Here is a 7,340-nt window from a genome sequence, read left to right on the forward strand (position 1 = left end):
GAATGCTTAGGATTAGTTGGATCTGTTGTTGTTGTTGGTGCTCGGACGCTGAGAATGTATGAACTGCAGCTGAACTGAAGCAATGATGATAATATTGATGTTTTGCGAAGGAACTGGTATTGGTAGAATGGTTTACATGGAACTACTTTGCAGGAAAAATTGCAGCTTCAGTTGCAGAGGTGGATTTGTGGCTCGAATGTTTTGAGGAGGTGAACTAGCTGAGTACGGGTAGTAGCAGAATGGTTGTGGCAGAGTGAATGAATGAATGCAGCTACAGATGGTTCAGGTGATGATAAGACTGCAAGAATAAGCTACAGGAAGTGAAATTGCAGGTGCTTGAGAAATACAACTGATTTGAAGGAAGGTGTTGCTGTTTTGAGGTTGTGCTGCGATGCAGTACTGCAGGAAAGGAAGGAACTGAAGCGGTTAAAGTGTTGCAATGTGTAAGTTATTAACAGATGGTGTTGCAACTGTAGAAGGGATAGGTCTGATGATGCCATGGGATATGAAGTTGTTTGTTGGTACTGAGAGGCACTGATATACATGGAACGATTGAATGGCGATGATTAATTGGAGCCGAAGTTGTAACTGGTGCTGGCAATAATAGTGCAAGTGAGCTGCAGAACTATGAGCTAAATATGAGGAGTGAAGCTCCACCATGGCTGCAACTGAGGGTGAAGTGCAATCAGTGTGCAAAACAAGTTTAGCATGTGCAAGACTGCAACTGTCCTAGGCCTAACTAATTCATATCAAGACCAGACAGCTTCCTACTCAGACCTGACTCACCCAGTTAGCCTCTGATTGGACCTTAGCAGATTTTCACATGGGTTTTTCTCACACATGGGCTTGGTGGACTTTTATCTAGTGGACCTTCGAAGACTTAACCTAAGAAGAGACATAAAAGGGAGGATTTCTACAACTTGGGATATCACGTATTGTACTTGGAGCTTTTGGGGAGATATCCGCAGCTAGGGTTTGCTTTCGTTTTTATCTTTCGTCTTTTTTACTTTTATAATATGATGATGAACTCCATAGTTATTATGAGTAACTAAAACAATCTTTTATTGAGGGTGATTTCAAAGCCCGAAATATGAACTCATAATTGATATGCAATATCTCGTTTTCTCGCAAGTTTAGTTATTGTTTGATTTCTACCATGCTAATAATGCTTATGGATTGTTCCTTAATTGCTTAAGTTCGAAATTAAATAGTTATGTCATAATCTTATTGCTAGTTTAGATTTTCTTCGACCCATAATTGTCTAGAGAATTAAATACAAGTAGCAATATGTGGATATTGATGATGGGACTTTGTTAACTATACATATGTATAAATTGACACTAGTAGGTGATTCATGCTTTTGAGTTCATCACTAGGAGCTACCTTATCTCACAAAACTTAGAGAATTTGTTTAAGTCACACCTAAAGAGCGTACTTCTAGGAAACTTGGCAAGTAGAGTCCGGTGGTCGAGCGCTTCCGTATCCGGTGAGCTTAGGGGATAATAACGGGATAGTTGAGCGTACTAATTATCCTAGGGTTTTTAGTAACGAGATAATGCGAAGAACGTGGTTATATATCAATTAGGTTTATATTATGTGGTCGAGAATGATTCCTTAATCAATTCCATCTCATATTTGAATATAACTTTACAATTTCCAGAATTTATATAACAAAATCATCTTGGTAAGAGTAATTTCATAACAACTTTTACTTTATACCTCCCGTGGGACGAATCTGCTTTTCATTATATTACTTGCTAGTATAAAGAAAAGTAGAAAAATATTATTTGCGAGTTGACACCTCGTCAGTGGCATGTTGGCATGTTACCGCGGTAGAGTGGCATGTTGACATGTCGATCAATATGTTGTCGTGGCAGGGGACGTTTGGCTTGCCAGTTAGTATGGTGGCGCGGCAGGGTACGTTTGGCCTTTAATGTATGGTGGCAAGTTTAGAGCAACTTGATTGGCCACGAAAAGGGGGTCGTCCAAACATAAGGCGCGGCTACACTTATGGAGAGAGTGTGGCGGCTCTAGAGAGACCCGATTGGTCGATGGGAAGTGGGGCCGGCAAGCATGGTCCTAGCCACAACTTATGTGCGCGTGTCGAGTTTAAAGCGACCTGATTGGTCGAGGAAAATAGGGCCGCATTAGGATGGGGCGTGGCCAATGGCAAGTGGCGCCAGCTGGCCTAAAGAATGGCCACGCCTCTCTTTGCTGTTGCAGCTCCCTATTTTTCTGATTTTTGGCGAGGTTTTGCACCTGCTAATCTATGGAGGATTAATTACCTAGTTTTCCTAAGCTTAATTTTGACAAGCAAGGTATGGTATACTGCGCGAGGCGCGAAACCCTAACTTCTGCAATTTAGTTAGCACAATTTATTAAATTATATGTTTTGACACAGAATTCTTTTAAGTTCGTTTCCAGAGAGCAGCATGCTTTTCTAATTGAATACCTTATGCAAAGATCTTATCCTTGATATTTGGAGATTCGTGCTACTCTGCTGCGAGTGAACACAAATCTTCATGCCATATCAACATTAAGGGTTCAGCCGGAGAACATAGCATAGAAGGCATTCAAAGGAACTCAAGTATAGGCCAGGCGCCGAAATTTACAAGACATCTGAGATGGTTGCTACATTCGCCAGTCTGGGTAAATTTCATGTGGATATATTGAACGGCTCAATAAATATGTTGGTGGGAAGTTAGCACTCACGGCACCGTTTCCTTGCAGAGCGACGTCACATCAGATGCAAGGTTTTACGATTTTAACCCTAAGCTAAAAACCACCATCAACAATGGGTTTGGAGGATGGTTCTATAGGATGGCTGGGAAATAATCAGTGAAGATTTTACTAAAGCAATCCAATTTTGTTGGGAAAAAGAATTCATCCCAGCAGGTATGAATGCTAATTTTTTAATGTTTCTTCCAAAGGTTAAAAATGCAAGAACAACAAATCAATTTAGACCAATTGGTATACTGAATTTCTGCTTCAAGGTTTTTACCAAAATTATAACAACTAGATTGAGCCTTTTGGTGCAAAAGATTGTTTCCCTCAACAAGGAGCATTTGTTAAAGGAAGAAATATTCAAGATCAAATAGTTCTAGCATATGAAATGATTAATGAACTCGACACTAAGAGAAGAGGAGGTAATGTGGGATTAAAGTTAGATATTTCACAGGCTTATGATTCACTCAGATGGGAATTTCTTTTCCATGCTTTGAACAAATTTGGTTTCTCTGAAAAGTTTACAAGATGGAGTCATATTCTGTTAAAATCAGCTAAGATCTCTGTATTTGTTAATGGAGGGACAATAGGTTTTTTCAATGTTAGTAGAGGGTTAAGGCAGGGAGACCCACTATCTCCTCTGCTCTTTGTTATAGCTGAAGTTGTCCTAAGCAGAAAATTAACATCTATGGTGTTAAATGATAATTTACTACCAATGGTACACAGATATGGAGTGCAATCAACTCACATAATGTTTGCAGATGACATCTTCCTTTTTTGTAATGGTGGTAGAAGAAATTTGAGAAATTTATTGAAGATTCTTGAAGTTTATCAAAAATCACATGGTCAATCAATCAATCAATCTGTCAAAGAGTAAATGCTTTGTGGGAGGTACAAGTGATGCAAGAAAAATCTAATTGGCAGAAGGTTGTGGTATGAGCTTATCAGGTTTCCCTGATAAATACTTGGGAGTTATGCTAACTCCAGGAATTCTTAGAGTTAAACATGTATGGGGATGTATAGAAATGTTGCAAGAAAATTTAGCTGGATGGAAGGGTAAAATGTTGTCATTTCAAGAAAGATTGGTCTTAGTGAAATTTGTAATTATCCGCATTCCAATCTTCTATATGTCAGTTTATAAGTGGTCAAAAAAAGTTCTAAAGGAGAGTGAAAAGATCAAAAGAAATATTTTGTGGTCTGGAGATCCATTTATCAGGAAGATAGTCAAAACTTGTTCTCCTCTGGCTGAATGTGGTTTGGGTATCAAGCAGTTAGAAGTCATAAATAAGTCAATGTTAATGAAACTGTGTTAGAAGATACAAAATGGCAATGATGAATGGGATAAATTTTTTCAAGGAAAATTTCAAGACAAAAATGGGAATTGAATTGAGTATTACAAAAAAATCTTCTATTTGGTTAGGAATCAAGTGGGTTGATGTTGATGTTTTTGAGCACACTAGGTCGCTAGTAGGAGAAAGAACAAATATTTCAGTTTGGAATGACATTTGGATAAAAGATAAACCTTTAAAAGATATCTTCCCTGAGAATCTTACTATGTTACAAAACCCAGCAATGAAGGTGACAGATTTGATCAGAGATGGGTAGTGGCAGTGTAGCTCCCCCTAAGTTAGCAGCTGACTAATCCAAGAGATTAACTATAAACTGAGGCACTAAGAATCTAAAATATCTAATTAAACACTAAGAAATAAGTTCTAAACAAAGATTAAACTGAATCTAAACCCTCTCTCAAATAAATACAAGAAATCCTCTCAAATGATACATATTCTATAGTGAGTTGGTTTACAAATAGAATATAAACACAAAAATAATATAGCGGAAGCTAACTAACTAACTAACGTAAGAAACTCCTCGAAGCTTTTATCGCCGCGTGCACATCTTGATCTGTCACTGAAACTAAAAGTGGGAATTGAGTGAGCACATCATCCCTAAGGGTTCCCAGTAGATATAACAACTAACTTTCGAGTAATCACTATAATGATTTGTAAACAATGCAGGTTTTATTAAAAATCGATAAAACACGGAAAATAGTTAAAACATATTAAAATAATATCTGTACTGAAATATAAAGTTCTACCAACCAATAAACCGGCACATATTCACAACATAAATAATAGTTGAGCGACGTCTTCCTTTGGAGTATCAAGGCATGACTGTTGCGGATTTTTCAATGATCATTAAAGCCTCCTCTGAGATTTCCGACCTCGAATTCATAAACGATGTGTACCTTACCAGTACCTCATTCTACACGCACTATACATATCAAGTATCTAAAGAGATCTAATGGTGATAATATTATATCCGACAGAAGAACTTAATCATGGAGAACCATATACCTCTCGCAAGACAAGTCCAACAATCATATATAAGATTCTCAACATCATTCACTCCAAATACCAAAACATAATAATAGGTTTTGAAAGTAATTTAAAAGAAAATAAACATTCATGTGAGACATGCGTTGCCCGCTCAGAAATAGGGAAAATAATATTCAGTGACACGAGTACACACCTATTAATTTATTAGCGGCAACAATTTTCACTCCTTTAGCACATTAAAAAATAGATATAACTTTTAGGGCACACATTTCACACCAATCAAAAGGAAACCTTCTCCCTTTCATGCTAACAATAAATAATAATTGTAACCACTTTCCAGTCAATGGAAAGAATCACCTTTTGAAAATAAGTAAATATTCCCAAAACACATATATTAGTTGTTACTAAAGATCCAATCTCGTCCCAAAATATAAAAGAAAACTAGTTTGTATTACACACAAATAATACATGCATACACATATCATATACTAGCAAAGATATGCATGCATTTCATAAGATATAGATTTGTAAAACAATAATGAATACAAGAGAGTTCGTTATCGATTCCCACCTCTTTTGATGACAAGCCTCGCCTACCTTTAGATCTACAATTCACTGGTTCGTCTTTGAATCGATCGTTGTTAATAAAGAGTAACTGTTAATCATACAAGCACCCTAAAGATTAGCCAAAAGGCTCACACAAGTCTCATAAGATAATTTCATACAATTCTCTAGTTACAGACTAAGTGAACTATTTAATGGTTCTACACATTCTCATTATTTAACTTTAGCATATCTAAAGGTTTACTGGTTCAATTAGATTGATTTTATAGTACACTGGATGCGTCTTATGAATATATACAACTTTGTAGAAGGAACCAAAAGCTAATTCAGACCATTAGAGTCCAATTCATCAAAATAGAAAAACTAACTCTAAGCCCAGGTCCACTAAACAGACCCATTAACTTAAGGCCTGGTCCATCTGAGTCAACTGAAAGACACTAACGGTGAAAGGTCAATTAACAGTCAACACAAGTCAATGTCAAGGTCAACAAGCCAACTGGTCCATGTCAAGTCAATGGTCAACTGGTCAAGTATGGTTTTGGCTCACTGATCCAGTTCTGAGTCGAACCGATTCATTTCAGTCAGATATCCTGGTCAGCTAAGAAACAGAGTCATTCAGACAATCTGACTAGGATGACTAAAAAGTCTAAACTCAAGATACAAAAGTTCATACAATTCAATTCCAACAAAACAACTCTAACAACAACAACTTCTTAATAAAATGCACACTAACTCTGACTAACACCACAACCTCAAATAGAACTCTTACAACTTTAACATAATCACTTCAACTAAGCTTCAGTATCAATTCAACATCAACTTATTTCCACATTCAAACACCCCTGCAATATCCTAATTGACATTCATCTAACTCTTAACTCCAGTCAAATACTTTACAATATCAACACCATCTGTAACTTCAGCTCCATCTCTGCACAATAACCACCAACAAAATCTATAATTCATCTTCTACAATCACCATCAATACTATCTTCATCAGTTACCCTGCATATAGAACAACAACATCCTCTTCAGAGATTCTTCCATGTCTAACATTCATCTAATTCCATTTCTCTAATTTCAATTGCACAACAACCCTCATTTTAGGTTCATCTGTAATACCAAAACTTCATTATCCCCTCTAATTCACTTCACTGAATATTATTTTCTCTATTTATGTGCGGGAAATGCATGTCTCATACACGAGTGTTTACTGTTCTTTTAAATTACTTTCAAAAGCTATTATTATGTTTTGGTATTTGGAGTGAATGATGTTGAGAATCTTATATATGATTGTTGGACTTGTCTTGCGAGAGGTATAGGGTTCTCCATGATTAAGTTCTTCTGTCGGATATAATATTGTCACCATTAGATCTCTTTAGATACTTGATATGTATAGTGCGCGTAGAATGGGGTACTGGTAAGGTACATGTCGTTTATGACTTCGATGCTGGAAACCTCAGGGGGGATTTAATGATCATTGAATAATCCGCAACAGTCATGCCTTGCTACTCCAAAGGAAGGCGTCGCTCAACTATTATTTATGTTGTGAATATGTGCCAGTTTATTGGTTGGTAGAACTTTATATTTCAGTACAGTTATTATTTTAATATGTTTTATCTTTTTTCCGTGTTTTATCGGTTTTTAAAAAAACCTGCATTGTTTACAAATCATTATAGTGATTACTTGAAAGTTGGTTGTTATTTCTATTGGGCA

Source organism: Papaver somniferum, chromosome 8 (assembly GCF_003573695.1).
Source record: "Papaver somniferum cultivar HN1 chromosome 8, ASM357369v1, whole genome shotgun sequence".
Taxonomy (NCBI): Eukaryota; Viridiplantae; Streptophyta; class Magnoliopsida; order Ranunculales; family Papaveraceae; genus Papaver; species Papaver somniferum.